Below are 16,952 nucleotides of genomic sequence, written 5' to 3'. Positions count from 1 at the left end.
CTGTGGAGGCCCAGGATCCCAAGCTCAGACACTCGTCCAGGTTGGCCAGTCCGGCCCGTCAGACCCACTGCTCCAATTCCCTCTAAGACCGGATCGGCTCACGATGCTGATGGGGAGACCGAGGCCAAAGAGAGAGCAAGCGGCAAAGCATGGATCGGAATCTCTCGTGGGCACGTCCTGGGTCACCACCCACATCCTGGCTCTCAGCCGGACACCCTCTCACTCTGGCTGCTGGGGTCCAGCTCAGCAGCAGTGGGTGGGCAGGCACACAGGACTCAGCCAACCTCTGAGCCCCAGCCCCGGGGGCCTCTGCTCATACAGCTCACTCTGCTTGCAGCTCCTTCTCCACCTCTCCTGCCCGATCACCACCAGCTGCCCCCAGAGCCACCCAGAGCCCACAGGGGCTGCCTCGTCCTCTTTTAAGCTTCCAGAGTGCCGCCTGCCAGGCCTTGCCAGGCCCCTCTGCCGCCTGTGAGATGGGGGGCTCAGGTGAGCCTTCTGAAGCCAGGGCTGCCTGCCTAGGGGCCCCAGCCCGGCACAGTGCCCCAAACTCAGGAGGTGTTTGGGGGTTCTCCAGTGAGGTTTCCCACGCCCAGCTGACAGGTGACGACCCCAGTCACTGGGCCTTGCCTGCCAGCCTCGTGAAGGCTCTGGAACCACGACGCTGCTGGCCTCACTGCTAAATCAGTCTCTCCACCTCGCACACCTCTTCTGGCTTAGCCCGCCACCACTGCCCACCTGTGCTGCCTACCCTAGTCCTGTCATCAGACACTTCCTGGCTCGAATCCTCGGAGCCCAGGGCGTGGCACCCCAGCTCAGGGACATCCCAACTTCTGCAGCGTCCTCTCTGGTCCCTGAACATTGCTTGTGCTCTTTTCCCAGCACACCACACTTTGATTCCATTTCTTGACTTGCACACGCTGTTCCCTCTGCCTGGAACACCCTTCCAGGTTTCTCTTCTTATGAACTCCCACACACCCCTCAACATACAAGACCTGCTCGTCTCACTGGGAGGGACAGGCAACAAGCAAGCAAGCTGGCCAACTGAGGGCTCTGTGAGCAAAGGGCCCAGGGCGCTCTTGGTCACCACAGCATCCCCAGGGCTTGCCCTGTAGCCGTGCTCAGTCAGTATCTGCTGACTGACTAAATGAGCGCTCTGTCTATACTTGTTGACTGAACAGAGCAGTGACAAGAGACTAGAAGGCCACAACAGGCAGGGCCGGAGGTAGAGGGGGGAGAGACAGGCCAGGAAGGCCAAGGACGCAGTGACAAATACCACAGGGGCTAATCTCGGCAGAGCTGCACTCTTGGCAGAGGGTATGTTTGCGAGAGACACAGGAAGAGAAGCGATGGTGAGAGTGCATACGTGTGTGCGTGCGAGAGGTGCAGACGCACGGGAGGGAGTGTGCGTGTGTGCTGCATCTGTGGATTAGCCGGCGTGAGAAGGCAGGGGGAGGGGGAGTGTGTGAGGGGGTGTGCCTGAGTCTATGTGTGCCACAAAGGCTGTGCGTGTGTGTGTGTGCATGTGCGCGTGCGCACATGGGGTGCACGCGGGATGCACGTGTCTGCTGGCAGGGGACTGCAGAGACTGGCGGGCACTCATGGGAGGGGCGTGGGGGGCATGTGCAGAGGAGATGGTGTGCTTCGAGTGTGACCAATGAGAAGCCAGGGAAAGAGGTGTCAGGGCTCTGCTAAGGGCGTGGCTGCCATGGCCTCGGTCCCAGGCCCAGTGCCAGAGGTGGGGGCTGGACGGGGGCCCAGGGTGGGGGGCTCTGACAGAGCAGAAGATTCCTCAGAGTCCTCCCTGGAGCCACAGGCGCCAGATTACCATGTCCCCAGGCAGGGAGGTCGAGGAGGCAGCCCAGATGTGCGTGCGCCTCCACATCTGTCCGCAGCAAAACCTCTGGGCATTTATTTGTCTTTGTGTCCGGGTGTGCACGCCTGTGCTTGTGTGAGCACCGCCGGCTGTGTGTCTGTGCCTGTCTTTGTCTCTGTATGTATCTGCGCCTTTGTCTCAGTGTGTGTGGCTGCTGGTCAACGCCTGTCTGCGTGCGTGTATCTGCGGGACACTGTGTGTCCCTGACTCTGTGCATGTCTAAGCAGTGAGTGCAAGATCCCCTTGGACTGCCTTTGGCAGCTGTGGGTCTGGGTGGCCTTGCTGTGAGTGGGGGCAGGCCACACTGTACTCCCCAGGCTGTGGCGTCCAGGCCTTGGCGTAGCCAAGTGGAAGCGTGCACTTGTGTCTCTGTATGTGCTACAGTATGGAAATGCTTATCTGTGTCTGTGAGATATGTGTGTGTCTGTGCGTGTGCGTGTGTGTGCTGGGTGTGAGAGGTTTGTCACAGACTGGTGAGCAAGTTAATCTCAGACTCCGTGACACGTGGAATAAAATCACGCTCCCATAATGGGATCATTCGTCTTCCTGTCCAAGGAGAGAACCCACTCTTCACCCTCCGCCCTGGGGGAGCCAGTGGGGCCAGGGCCAGGCAGCAGCCCCCACCCAGGCCCCCTTTTGGCCTCAGCTCCCCACCCCCACCCCCTCTGCTGCGCCAGGCTCATTCTGACTCCAGAGTGCCCTGGTGCCCACTGCGGGCTGGGCAAGGCTCCAGGACATGTGACCGGGCCTTAGAGGCCTGTCCTGGGCCCCCCAGCCCCTCCCACTGCTGAGGAGGGCCCTGTCCCAAGATGGGAGGGGGGTGGGTGCAGGAAGGAATCTTTGGGCCCCTCCTCCTCCCGGAGGGGAGGGATGAGCTGCAGGCCCAGCCGGCCGGGATTTTCCATCTCTCAGCAACAAGATTCCTGGTGAGCAGGCTGCGGGGTTTGGCAGGGCGCCTGCTGGAGACCCGCCCTCACCCGCCAGGACTCCTGGGTCCCCAGGGCCAGGCAACAACGGGTTCCCTGGGGAGCTGGGAGGGCCCCAGAGCTCCAGCTTACTGCTGCCTGTGCCCGTGGGAAAGCCAGACCCTTCCAGGCCCCTGCCTCCCAACCAGACATGGCTCCCCAGCTGCCAGCCCCCCAGGCCAACCAGCCCCCTGCCTCTGGTCCCCTCCAAGCCTCCTGGGCCTTTGTGAGAGAAGCCTTGTCAGGCCAACCCCCCAGCATGCCCCCGCTCCAGCCACAGCACACACCCGGCCCAGGTTCTGGACCTCACCTGGGGCTCTGAGGGCTCTGAGTGCTGCCCGTCAGCGCCTGGGCCTTCTGGGGACAAGGCTGCGTCTGCCCAGTCTCTCCTGCGTCTTAGCTGAGAGCCTCCAGGGAGGATTTCAAACCTAAAGCTGAGGAAACTGAGGCAGTGAAGCCCCCTGCCGTACCTACGTCAACGAATCACTGGACACTATTGACTTAGCCTGCCAACAACAGGGGTGTCAACTCTGTCTCACCTCAGGGAGGTGCAGTTTCAGGAGGGGCTGAGCCTCGATTGGCAGGAGAGGGAAATGGGCAGGTGGGCTCCCTCAAGCCCCAGAACAGCTGGAGAGCAGGTTTGGTAAAAGATTAAGGTGGAAGGGAATAAACTAGATGCTACAGGATTTATGAGCCTCTTTCTTCTCCCTTAAATTCCCCTCCAAGCCCCCCAGCCCCACTCTGGTCTCTCCTGGGCCATGCTGTGGCCCAGGGCCAATGTCAAGGCCCTAACTCATCCATAAGCTGTTGCCAGGGAGTTTCCACCCCAGGGGGTTCCAAAGGGAGGAGTTCGGCTGACACTAGGAGACCAGATTGACGGGGAGGGAACATGGCCCCAGTAAGGAGTGAGCCAGCAGACCTCTGCACCCTCCAGGAAGCTCAGGGCTTGCAATGTCCAGGGAGGAAAGTAGGCTGGTGGGTGGGGCCCAGGAGGAGGTGGCCTCCCAGCCCCGCCGCCACACCCAGCCCCACCCTTCCAACAGGCCAAGAGACCTGGGATCCCATGGGGCCCTACAGCTCTCTCAGGGTGTGTGAGCTCCGGTGGCTGCTGCTCTGCTATGGGCCTCTGCCTCCCTGCCACACAATGCAGGAAGTGGCTCGGCCACCGCGCTTCAGCTCAGCCCCCTCCACACGAAGGCCTGCTCCCTTTCCAGGGCAGGATGTCATCCCGAAGCTGGGGTGAGATGGTGGTAGCTACCTGGAGTCACCCACACCCAAGCTGAAGAGCCCATGGGGACTGTCCCTCCAGCACACGTCCATCTCCAAGGAGTGACACTGAGGCCCTGGGGCTGCACCAAAACCTGAGTGTTCCCAGTGGGGGAGTTAAGAACCTAAGCTCTGGAGACAGAAAGACCTGGATCAACTCCTAGCTGCAGCAGGAACATGTGACGTGAAGTCCCACGCCTTCTCCCAGCCTCAGGTTCCTCACCTGTAAAATGGGGCCACAGTGCCTCCCTCCTAGGACTGCAGAGCTGAAATGAGAACACGCATGGAAAGGGCTCGATGCCATGCCTGACACAGTAAGCGCCGGAACGACAGCCACTGTCATGCCCATCGTTTGCATGAATACAGACCCAAGCAGCCAGGGGAGAAGGCCAGGAGGGCTGTTGACCCGGCTGGAGGCTGACGCCAGGTCGTGACCCCCAGGGCCTCAGCCCAGGGGAGCCAGCCAAATTCCTTGAAGCCCCCCAGCTGCCTCCCTGATTCATTAAAGGCCTCTCATTAGTGAGCCTGGGCACCTGCCCCTCCATGCGAATAAGCCTCATTAGTATCTTAGCCCCAAGCTCTGAGCCCAGAGTCTCCGCATGTGCACGCGCACACCAGGGTAGGGGGCTGCAACAGGCCACCAGCCAGGAGACAGCATCCCCGCCAACCACACCCCCTGCCTGTCATCCACAGAGCCTGTCACCACCCAGCTTGTCACCTGCCTGCCTCGCACCCGCACCACCTGTCACCCACCCAGCTCGTCACCCACCCAGCCCATCACCTGCACCACCTGTCACCCACCCAGCCTGTCACTGGAGCTGCCTGACAGGCATTTGGGTGGGGGACTGGAGATGGGGAGGACAAGACCACAGGGGTGTGGAGCTGGGGGCCCCAGAGACCCTGTGGGACCCCCACTTCAGCTCAGCATCCTGCAGCATCGCCATGGCAACCTCTCAGCCGCAACCACTTTCCCAAACATCCCCCGCCACCCCCCCCCAGGCCCTGCTCTTAGCTGAGCTGAGGCTGGGAAGAGCCTGAGTGACAGCAGAATGGGGCAGGAAGGAGGGGTTTCATCAGCTGGCCGGCCTTGACCACCCTTCTGCCTTTGGACTCGGTGACTCCATCTGCAAAATGGAGGGGTGGGAGTGGGCAAGGCCCTGGTAGAGCAGGCCATCCCTCTCCAGCCTGGATTGGCTGAGCCCGCTGCCAGTTAACCTGTGAGGGCTGGGGGGTGGGACAAAAGGATGGGTTTCTGGGCTCTTCCACACTCCACTGCCCTTGGCCCAGCCCAGAGTGGCTGGGCCTCTGGCCCAGGCTCACACAGCAGAAGAGAAACAGGCTGAGAGAGGGGCTCTGCCACGGGACTGCCAGCTGGAGGCACCACAGTAGGTGACCCAAGGTGACCGGGGGCTGAGTTGGCCCCCACCTCTGAGCTGCATTATTTATAAAACCTAGAGCTCAGGGCTGAGCAACAGCTGTGGCGCTGCCCCTCTAGGGGGCACATGCCACAGTGGAACAAGGTGCCTCCTCAGGAAGGCCCCCGGGGTCCCTGGCTCCCTCCAGGGCTGGCGGGGGCAGGGCCAGTGGCAGAGGGACAGCGGCTGGGCTCTCCCTCCCCACCCCCCTCCACTGCGCTCCTCCAGGCAGGCAGCAGCCATAGGATTACTTCTGCATGACTGCCCGCTCCGCAGGGTTCCAGAGACCCTCCTGCCTGCAGCAATCTTTAAAATTCCTCCAGCCCAGCCTCTCTCCCTTCTCCCCGCAGTGAATGCTCCGGAGCCTACCGCAGTGTACCCGCCGCCGCCGCCACCACCATCACTGAGCAGGCCGGTGCTCGCGGGACCCTGGTGCCCTTGGGCAAAGATGGGCCTGGCCTCAGGGTGTGCCTCAGGCCCTGGCCCACTCTGTCTGACCCCCGGTGCTGACCCCATCCTGCAGACAGACTGTGGCTCTGGCCAGGGCCAGGCGTGCCAGCGGCTCCAGGGCGGAGGGGCACTGGGGTGCAACACACCTGGTGGGCGGGCGGGCCTGCTGTGTCTGTTCCACCAGGACCTGGCCCCTCCCTGCCTCACCCATCCCTGCTACCTTGGGGTGGGCAGACAGCTGGGCCAACCTTGCGCCTCTGGCTCCCCAGGGCACAGGAGGCAGGCAGGAGATCGATGCACTGAATTTTTTAAGGCCCTAATGGAGCCTGCATCCCAGGGCTGGAGGGACTGGGGCACAGGCCATGTCCTGGGGACCCCTCCCACAGCACAAGTTACTGCTGCTTTCAGGTCCTGGAGGTCAGGCAGACCCTTCCATGAGCCTCCCTCCAGCAAGAGAAGAGGCACAAGGGGCCCCTGGGAAAGAGACGGGATTGGGGGGCTGTGAGCAACACCCACAGCCCCCCCAGCCTCCCCAGCCCTAATGCAGGCAGAAGCAGCTCTGCCTCTAAATCACTCCCCTCGCGCTGCCCTCTGAGGCGGATTCTGTGCATCTGTAATTAGGGGGTGGAACAGATGGTGGAGATTCCGTTTAAAATCATGCATCTCGTAAAGTAACCTTCCCTGTCGGAACTGAACGGAGTCCTAGGGAAACCAAGCCCCGAAGCACGGGCCTGGGGGGCTGTCGACCCAGCACCCTCCCCAACCCTTCCCTGAAGCCCCAGGCCCAGTGTCCCTCCCAGGTGAGCCAAGGTGTGGGAGGGGGGAGCAATGGAGGTTGGGTAACTCCCCTGCTCCCCAGGCATGCCACAGCCAGGGCAGGGCTGGCTACTCAAGAGTTCTTGGCTGGGAGACCAGGGAGACTGGGCGCCAAGGGGCTCTGCCTCACCCCCTGAGCAGCTCCTAACCCCAAGCCCAGGCCGGGGGGCACCGAGCACAGGGTCTTGGGTGGAGCGGCTCTGAAGCAGTTCAGTCTCACCGTGCAGGAATGGGAGGCCTGGGGCAGTGAAGGGGTGGAGATGCCTCCCCAGGCAGAGGTGGCTCTGGGAAGGGGAGGCAGGCAGCAGGCGAGGGAGCAACGTGTGGGACTGGAATGCATGACTGGTGGGAGTGAGGGCTGCAGAAGAGCTGAGGTGGGCTCTGTGACAGGGTGCAGGGGGGGCAGGGACGCACTGCTCCGAGCTTACAGGGGTGAAGCTGCAGGTGTGCACCGGGGCCGCCGGCATCGGCAGAGGTGCAGGGCTGTGGGGGGGGGGGTGTCCCGCGGGCTGAGTAAAGGGCTAGAGCTGGACAGCTGCGGGGGTCCTGGGGTCTGCAGCGGCGTGCGGGACGCTGGCAGGAGCTTCTGCGTGGAGACCCAGGAGAGGTGGAAGCCACAACTGTGTGTCTGAGGAAAATGCTGTGGCTACAGGGGACACTCTGGAGAGCGTCAGTGTGTGTGCATGTGTGTGTGGCGCTGGGCTGGGGCTGCAGGGAGAGCCGGGGCTCCAGGAGTGTGAGTGGAAGAGGGCCCGGGCAGCAGTGGGTCCTGGGTGGAGGAGGCGAGGCTCTGGGGTGGGAGAGGGAGTTGATAGCTTGAGAATGCCGCAGAAGGGGTGTGTGTGGGTGTCAGGGGTCGTGAAATCTGGGTTCAGGTTACGCGCTGGGTTGTAAATGTGCCTGGAGAGCTGTTGAGCTTGTTGGGGGCACAGCGGGTTTGGGGGGAGGAATTGGGGCAGCGTCTCTGAAAGATGCTGGGACTTGCGCCCAGCTCCTGCGAGGGCAGGGTGTGGGACCGTGGTGGGGGGCTGCTGGCCTGGGTGCGGGTTGTAGCTACGTGTTGTAAGTGGAAAGGCAAGCATGGGTCCCTGGGATGAGAGAGCGGAGGGGTTTGGGGAGTTCATGTGGCTGGCAGCCGGCTGCCCCTGGGGTCCCGGTGTTTGGGGCAGTGCCGCAGCCCTGCGGTGGTTGTGTGTGCAGGAGGCATGGGGGTGTGGGTATGCAGTGGCTGTGTGTGTGTGTGTGTGTGTGTGTGTAGGGGTGCTGAGCAGTCAGCAGCTGTGTTTAGAAGGGCTGGGGCTGTGAGTGCAGGGGCAGTTGTATTTATTTACTTAGGAAGTACTGGGGGCTGCAGTTGGATCCTTGTGTCCAGAGAGAAGCTGGGGCTGCTGGGTGTTGGTGGGGGCCCGTCTGAGGAGACAAGCGGCAAAGTCCTGGCTTTTGCCCAGGGCCCCTCTGTGGGCTACCTGCTAGAACCCCTCTGCTGTGCCGTGCTGTGCCCAAGCCAGAGGAACAAGGGCCACCTCCTGGCTCCCTGGGGGACAGCGGGGATCCCAGCCCCCCCATCTGCCTCAGATGGTTGAGGCAGGAGCCTCCACAAAGCTGCCTGCAGGGCATCGCTGTGTCTGAAGAGGCACAGGCTGGGGCGGGGGACTGCACAGCAGACAGTCCTCACCGACGCTCCTTTGAAAACCACTGACGCCAGGAGAGGAAGAGGGAGGACAGGCGGCTCCGTCTGTCCTTGTGCGCGTCTGTGTGGGTCAGTGCCCAGCTGGGAGCCCGAGCCCCTTCTGTGCCGACAGTCTCTGTTCAGGTGGTACCCGGGCCTTGGAAAGCCCCTCTCCAACCCCAGCAGCAGGCGCCCCGGCCCCACACTGCAGGGACACCCTCACCTACACATGGGCCCTGTGCTCCCACACAGCTCCCACACCCCCACCCCCGTCTGCGTGCATCCCACTGCGTCCTCACACACGCAGCTCACCCCACACCCCCACTCGGCGAGCCCTGGACTGTCATACACGCCCATCTCACACACATCACATAAACACGCATGCACACATGCACACCTGACAAGGAGCTGGCATGCACACACCCACACACTCCATACACCTCGGCGCTCCCTGTCACACCAAATCCCATCTCACAAGCACTCAATCTCTGTCTCACACACGGAGACAGACCCCCGCCACCCCTCCTGCACGTGCGTGCACACACATCCTCACCAGCCACCAGTCAGCTCTTTCCCGCCACCCAAGTCGCCTGGCCACTTCTGAGTCCAGGTCAGGTCCTGCACCTTCCCAGGACAGCTGCCACCAACCAAGGGGGCTCTTGCCTCTGCACCTTGCCACCTGGGTCAGAGTGCAAGGCCTCTCTCTGCTCCAGTGTGACTGCCACCAGAGATGTGAGAGTGTGAGTGTGTGTGTGGGGGGAGGGCAATGTGTCTTAAGAGCCCATGACAGGGTCTGTGGGTCACCACCTGGATGGGAAAGGAAGCACAGGGACCCGCTCATCAGTTCTATTTGTGAGATACAGAATGAGTGTGAGGGTGGAGAGTTCCATGTCACAAATACGTGTGTGTGTGTGTGCGCGTGCATGTGTGTGTGTGGGAGAAAGAAGGAAGGAGGGAGGGAGGGAGAGAGAGAAGGGGGGCATGAGCAGGGCCTGTGTAAACAGGTGTGAGTATGGGGGGTGCATCGATACAAGGACCCTCCCGTTGAGCGGTGAGTGTGAGGGGACCTGTTCTAGAGACAAGCCCATCTGCATGGGGGTCAGCGACTGCCCCTCCCCCAGACAGAAGAGCAAGGGAGGGGGCTCTGGAGGGCTTGTCTCTCTCCCTCCCTCTCCCCCTGACCTCTTTAGCAGCTGGGAACTGGACTGGGGGGTGGAAGGAATGGAGACTTGGCTGGCCCTAGGCTTTGGGGAGGGAAGAGGCAGAAAACACCTTCCAGATCCTCATCAAATCCCTGCCTGTGGTTTGTAGCCTCAAGCCTCTCCTCTCTCTCCCCGGCTGGGTTTCCCCCTTTCTTTATCTCTTCCTGCCTCTCCTCTCTCTCCCCCATCTCAGTTACCCCGCCTGTCTCCAAGTCTCTGCCTTTCGGGTTCTCTCCCAGTCCTTCCAATTTTTCTGACTCCTCTTTCTGCCAGCACCTCTGTCCGTCCGTCTCTCCCTGTCCCAGTCCATCTGTCTGTCTCTCTCCGTCTGTGTGCGTGGGTGTCTCTGTCCATCTGTTCCACCACCCATCTGTCTGGCTGTCTGCGTTAGTCCTTCTAAGGGTGCCCACTCACTCCCCAAGACACTCTCTTCCAGGTCAACAAAGGCCCCTCCTGGCTCCCAGGGTGGGGAGGGGGTACAGAGCTGCAGCTTCTGGAAGATTCACTAGCAGCTGGGCTGAACAGGGAGTTCGGGGCCGGCCAGCTGTAGAAGCAGCCTCTCCCCTGGGCTCCCAGGCCAAGGACCCCAGAACAGAAGGAGGAGAGAAAGCAGGGCCTCAGTGCAGCTGAGCTCTGCATGTGTTGGGGGGCAGAGTAGGGGAGAAGGCAGGGGCCTCACTTTCCCAGTCCCCCCAGAGCCAGGCCTGCAGCAGAGGGATCCTGAGTGCCCATTTTCCCCCTGCCTGGCCAGTGGAAGAAACCTGGGATCCAGGCCTTGAGGGAAGGAGGGGCTGGGAGCCACAGCTTCCTGTCAGCTGGGCGGGGGGTGGGGGCACCTTCCCTCCTCCCTTCCAGGCAGTCCTTCCAAGACCCCTCCCATGCTGGTCCCAGCTCCAGGCATGAGGGGCTGTACAAGCAGTTCTCACCAGATCCATGGGGGCCATTCCACTTCCCAGCTACCCAGAGCGACATGACATAGGGAGGCCGCACCACATCTCCCCCAGCCCCTGCAGCAATGGAGGCTGCTTCTAGACATGCAAGGACCATGTCCACATCTTGGAACTGGCCACCCTGAGAGGCCCCAAGTGGCCCCTGCCACGGCCAGACCAGGGCTTCACAGTGCAACCCAGCGCTCCTCACCAGCGCCCCCTCCCCTAGGCCAGCACTCTCTGAGGTGACCCAACCTCCAAGGGTTCAATGAGGGCCCTACTCAAGACCTGCACCTTGCTCCCACAGCGCCCCAGGCTGCTCTGTGCCCCCTCCCCTCCAGTAGCTCACTATGATGGGAAACCGGGGTGCAGGAGGCAGGCATGGGAGGATGCTGGTCACCCCTGCGGAGACCCTGGGGTGGGATCATAAATGAGGAATGAGGACAGAGATGCTGCCTGCAGGGGCAGAGTCTGGCTCCTTCCTGACCCACCGCGGGCAAAGTCCATATTGGCGGCACCCTCTGCACAGCCCTGCCGCTGGGCCAGGGCCAGGGGCTGGCTCCCGCCCTCTCTCACTCTCCTTGCCCCTGGCTGGGCCCCCTCCCTCTTCCCCCCCTTCTGAGCAGCCCTCCCTGCCCTCTCCCTCCCAGCTCTGGCGCTCTCATCCTCAGCTCTTGGAAGCCTGACTCACTGTTTCCCCTCCTCTCTCCCCTCCCTCCCTCTCTCTCTCTCTCTCTCTCCCGGCAGCGGCGCCTCCCCCTCCCCTGGGGAGGGGGGGTGCCTGGCCACAAGGGTGCCTGCCTGCTTCTCTCCCCAGGCTCTGGTCCCCTCTGCACCCAGGAGGCCCCCCGCAGCTGCTCCACCTCTCCAGCTAAGGGAGGCGGGGTGCCAAGAGCCTAGGCTGCAGCCCAGCGTACCTGTGACCTGGGCAAGCAGCTCCCCTCTCTGGGTTCCCCTCTCTGGGTTCAATATCCTGTCCAAGGGGGAGGGGGTGTTCCAACTGGATGATGACGCCGCCAGTGCCTTTGGGCCCTAATGTTCCCTGCTTCTGTAACCCAGATGCCTCCTGGCACGGAGCACCCAACAACCTGTGGGTGCTGGACCAACCTCAGGTCCCACCCCCAGCTCCCAGCAAGAGCTCAATCCTGTTCCCAGGCATCTGGGGAAGGCAGAGGGGAGACTCTGCCCTGGGGTCAAGGGCCTGCCTCTGGCCTCTTGGGTTCCTCTTGGTGCCCCATTCTCCCTCCCCCGTGGGAGGCTTTCCTTCTCTCTCTCACCTGTCCTCCCCTCCCACCCTCCCCCAGACATCTGCTTATCTCTCCTCCAAAAACAACCCCAGCATTTGATCTTGCAGGAGAGGCCCTCGGTGCTGTGTCTGGCTGCGGGGTCGGGGGAGTGGTTACACCTGGTCCTCTGGTGCCCTGAAGCCCTGTGCCTGGCACTGTGACTCTGCCTCCTCCTCTCCCTGTCTCATCCCTGCCTTCAGTCTCCATCCTTCCCGCTGCCGAGGCATGTGGCTGTCTGGGTCTCCCTCGCTCTCCTCCCCACCCCCTACTCTCCCCTGTTCTCTCCCTGGGGGGCCCATCTGCTGGCATTAGCAACAATGTTAGCCTTGCACTCTCCTGCAGTCCTTAGCTCCACCCCATCTTGGCTCCCCCCTCTCCCAAGAGACCCAGGGGACCCAGAGATGGAGCTAGGCTCCATCCCATAATAGTGAATCTGCTTGACCTCACCCAGCCAGACCAGAAGGGCCTGGGCATCTGGTACACAGGCATGGCAACCCCCCTGGTCTTGGGTGGCTGGCATGAGACACAGAGCTCTGTATTCCAGAAACCAAAAAAAAAAAAAAAAAAAAAAGTAGTTGACCTGGGGGTGGGACAGAGGGGGGAGGAGAAAATGAGGGCGTTCAGGTTTGCCTGGAGGAAACCCTGTCCTGTCAGGAACAGAGGCAGCGGCTCAGTCACTGCTTGAGGCAGACTTGAGAGCAGGCACTGGCCCTCCTCTGCTCTACACTCCAGCGCCAGCCCCCCCGGCCCCCCGCCAGGTCCAGTCTGCCCCCCAAGATCCAGAGCAGCCCCAACCATCAGGTAGAGACCCCAGCCCCTCATCTGCAGAAAGCAAGCCCGGCCTCCCCCAGTGCACTTCCCGACTCAGCTCACAGGGGTTCCAGAAGCCTCCCTGCCCAGACCTAAGCACAGGCAGTGTGTGGGGGGAACAGAGCCCCCCAGTTCCCCCCAGCTCCCCAGCCCTTTCACCGGAGGTCCCATCATGGGCTGCGGCACAACGCAAAATTATTTTGGAACCCTCACATGCTAAACACAGAAGCTCAGCCGAGCTAGCCCACCCCAGCAGCGGGGGTGCGTGCGGGGGCTCCCTGCCCCCATGACCCTGCTTCCAGACCCCCCAGCCCAGCAACCACGGTAAACAGCAAGCTCTTTTTCTTTATGACACCAAATTTCTCCAAGCCCAACAGCTCCTTCCATCACCACCTCAGCCATAGATCACATTAAAAACTCACAGAGGGCAACTTAAACACATCACATTTGTTTCTCTCTATATTATTTCAAAAGTAACGGCATTAAAAATGGATTTTACTACAGAAAATAAATATCAGCACGTGGGCTGGGAGCCCAGGCGGGGAAGAGAGCCCACCAGGGGAACGTCCCTGAGGGCTTGGGCACAACTTAGGAACTGACCGGCGAGGTGGCTGAGAGGCCAGCTGCAACCTGGTGTGTGTGTGTGTGTGTGTGTGTGTTGGGGGGGACACCTGGGGAGGGGCAATGCCTGCCCACCTGGGCACCTGCCCCAGTGTGAGGCCCTGAGGGGGACACGTCACTGGCGTGGGTTGGTGCCCACTGGCCCCCCAAGCTCATGCCCTCACTGGTCTTTGCAACCACTCATGGGTGGGCACTCTGGGCCAGTTCACCAGTCTCTGGGGGTTACTCCAACTATTGACACAGCAGGAGAAAAAATGAATTCAACTTACTATCCAGTTTGATTTTCCATTACTATAAAAATAAATATACATCTGCTCAAAGGAGGATGAGGACAAGAGGCATGCACATGCCACCTGGAGAGTCCCCCACAGGTCACCACCACAGCCCGGCCCACCTGCCCCCCCCCCCAAGTCGGGGTGGGGGATAGTAGGATGGACAGACTAGTCAGCTTTCACTCACAGCCCCAGCTCACACACACCGGGCCACACGGAACAGGAACAAGCCAACAATAGAAACACCCCAGATGCCCCCGGCGGGACTCTGCCCAGGCCCAGGCACATGCCCCCGCCCTGCCAGCGGCGGCGGCGGCGGCAGCAGCAGCAGCAGCAGCGGACAAAATGTGGCCACCCTGACCCGGAGGCAAAGCTTGTCCTCACACCCTGAGCTCAGCCTAGGGAGCCGGGGCCAAGTCCCGCCTGACACCAACTGGTCCGGCGGGAAACGCCTGCCGGGCCAGACAGGCACGGGCCCCCCAAGGGTCGCTCCTTGTGCTCAGGGACCAGGCTGGTGCAGCCCAGCCCTGCCTCCCAGGGTGACGCCTGGGCCCAAATTCAGCTGGCCCTGCCAGTCAGGCACTGGTGCAGAACCAAGGGCACCAGGCTCAGCCCCTCCCAGCCCAGCCCCAGGGCCCCCAAGCTGGGAGGGAGGGGAGCCTCCCCACCCCTCCACATCTGGCCCTGGCCCCCAGGGTCTGCGGTAGAGAATTCCCGCCCCCGCCCCCGCTTCTCTCTCTCCTCTCTCTCTCTCTCTCCCTCCTCCCGCTCTGTGCCCGCTGCCCGCCTCAGGGACAGCCCCAGATCCCGCCTCCGGCCAGCAAGGCCCACATCCTTCCTCCCTCAGCTGGCCCCTTCGCCTGGCAGGAGGCTGGGGGGTCAGGCTGCTGGGGAACCCCCCCCAGCTCCCATCAGTCCTCATCCCCAGCCCCCGAACTCTGGGTTGCTGTCCCTTTTCCTGTAGAACAGGAAACAAGGTTATTTCCTAGACTGAGAGCCAGCCCCCTGCCCCTCTGGCTCTGCCCGGGGACCCAGACCCAGTAGGGGAAGGCGCCCACAGCCAGAAAGCACGGAGAGTCAGCAGTTCACCCCCAGCTCCCGGCCCAGGGGGCTGACAGCTGTCACTCAGCACCCCACCCCCTGGGGAAGAGGGGGCCGATTCAATCAGAGCCCCAGAGGAAACGCATTGATAGGCGATTATTTATTTATTTATGCAAAAGTGAGCCGACTTTGTTCGCCAGGTAACCGGGCACGCGGCCCAACCCCTCCGGTCCTGGCCGCCCCCAAATCCCTCCTCCGCCCCACACCCCCTCCGGGTCATTAGGTCCCCGCCCCTCAACTCCCAGAGCGCCAGTGGAACCTTGGGATTTGGGGGTTGGAGGGGAGGGGCTCCTCCCTCCGCAGTCTCCCCTTTTCCCAGCGCCGATCCTAAAATCCAGCCTTGTTCTCCGCTCCCACGGTCCCCCTTCATGCCCCCCCCCCCACATTCTCAGCAAGCTGGAGAGCAAATTGCAGTTTTAAATCCAAAGGCGGAGGGAGGGGGAAGGAGGAGGGGGCGCGCGGCAGCGCTGGGCGCGCACCTCGCCCCCGAGCCGGGGGAGCCGCGGGGCGGCCAGGAAACCCGAGAACCCCCCCTCTCCGCCCCCCCTCCCCGTCCACCTCCCCCTCCCCCTTCCCGGCGCTGCCTGCCAGGCTTCGAGCCGAGCCCAGCCGAGCCGCGGGCCCCGGTGGAAACAAAGACCGATCGCACCGCGGGCACCGCAGCCACGGGGTCCGGCGGACCGGACCGGGGGGCGCGGGGGCCCCCCCTGGTGCGCTGCACAAAAGAGCCCAGCCGGCCGGTCCCCAGCGGGGGTCTGGGGCTGGGGAGGAGGCGCCACTCACCGGAGTGCAGGGCTGCCGGCTCCGTGGGTCCGAGCCAGGCGAGGGGCTTTGGGGGGCGTCTGTCTTCCGGCGGCGGCAGCGACGCGGGCGCCCGGCTGCTGGGGAGAGGAGTCGCGGAGGAGCCCTGAGCCGCCCGCCGTCGCTGACAGCATGGCTCGCGCCTCGGCTCACATTCTCCGCCGCTAACTCCGCTGGACACGGCCCCCGCGTCCGCGGCGCCCCCCGCCTCGTCGCTCCTGGCTCTCGCGGCGCCCCTCGCTCCCCCCGCTGCGCACACACTCGGTCGGCCCTGGACACCCCCGCCCCACCCCCCCAAGCGCAAACCTGGGAGGGAACGCGCCCCGCGCAGTCCGCCTGCTCCTCCTCCTCCGCCCTCCGCCCTCCCGCGCTCCCCGGCTGTCTGTCTGTCCCTCTGCCTGTCTCCCCTCCGCGCTCGCTCTGCCTTTCTCTGCTCCCCGAGCTGGGTGGGAAAAGGAAATGAGGACAGAAAGCAGACGCTGGCTTTGGGTGGTGGTAGCTGGATTCCCTCTCTCCCTCCCTCCCCCTCCTCCCTCCCTCCTCCTGCCTTCTGCTCGCTCCGCCGCGAGCGGGTGGCTCGCTCTGCCCGCCCGCCTGTCTGTCTGTCTGGTCCGCCTCGCTAGCTCCCTCCCTCCGTCTCTCGCCCTCGCCCTGCCTGCCTGCCGCTCTCCGTCTCCGCCGCCGCCGCCGCTGCCTCTGCGAGCTCTCCTTACCTTCGCCGCTCACCATCCGGAACCCCAGGGGGGAGCGCGCGCGCGGCACGCCGGGACTTGTAGTCCCCGCCCCGGCCGCTCGGCGCGCGCGGCGGGCGGGGCGAGCGGCTGCTCCGACGGCGCGGCCGCGGCGCGCGGGGACAGTGCGCGCAGGGGCCTGGGGCCGCGGAGCCGGCGGTGGCCGACGGGCCGGGGTGCTTCCCGCGGCCTCTGGGCCCCGTGTTGGGCGCTGTGGCTAGGGCGGAGGCTGCGGGTGGGAGTGAAGGGGGCGGGGCCTGAGAATGGAATGGGAGTGGAACGGGGAGTCGGGGCGGGGCGGGGGGTGCCGATTAGCCAGCGGGGCTGCGACTTGCCGGGGTGTCCCGATTAGAAGGGAGGGGCAGAGGAGAGAAGCGGTTCTTCAATTTGGGGGCGCTCTCCCTTTCTAAAAAGGTCTCCCGTGGCGTACTTTAGCGCGAGCCAGCGAGCCCCGTCCCCTGCACCAGCGACCCCTCCTCTCCGTCTATCTCTGAGCTCCCACACCTCGTTTTCCTGGACGTCCGAGGGCGGCGAGAGCGCTGAAGTCCTGGGTACCCCACAGACAGCCCCACGCGGAAGCAGGATTCAGATTCCACAGCTCTGAGCTCCTGCTGCGCCCGGGGCTGGGCTCAGCACTTTCACCTACCTCCTCTTCAGGTCACATCTGTTCTGCAGCCCCTGGCTGCGGGCCCCCTGCCTGGCCTGACCCACAGATGGGAATGTGCTCGGCCCAGGGCCTGTC

General features: G+C 63.3%; 1 protein-coding gene across 27 annotated transcripts in view; it reads right to left on the bottom strand.

Moving 5' to 3' along the window:
• AHDC1 (AT-hook DNA binding motif containing 1) overlaps nt 1–16,337 on the bottom strand; it is a 62,049-nt gene extending 45,712 nt beyond the window's left edge. For 5 of the 27 annotated variants that reach the window (XM_089301232.1, XM_089301229.1, XM_070079011.2 and 2 more), the window contains exons 1-2: nt 15,786–16,014; nt 15,462–15,556 (exon numbers count right to left, since the gene is read on the bottom strand). The gene's annotated coding sequence lies outside the window, so the exon portion shown is untranslated. Of the gene's footprint in view, nt 1–15,461; nt 15,760–15,785; nt 16,015–16,134 lie in introns of those variants that run through there. The other 22 variants (XM_070079012.2, XM_089301233.1, XM_089301230.1 and 19 more) reach the window with 15 other exon arrangements.
• Between the last annotated feature and the right edge of the window lie 615 nt (nt 16,338–16,952).

The sequence above is a fragment of the Oryctolagus cuniculus genome, chromosome 7 (genome assembly GCF_051225735.1).
Source record: "Oryctolagus cuniculus isolate XC-2025 breed Fujian yellow rabbit chromosome 7, ASM5122573v1, whole genome shotgun sequence".
Taxonomy (NCBI): Eukaryota; Metazoa; Chordata; class Mammalia; order Lagomorpha; family Leporidae; genus Oryctolagus; species Oryctolagus cuniculus.
Note: the sequence above shows the minus strand (reverse complement) of the source record. Positions and strands in the feature narration are given on the sequence as shown.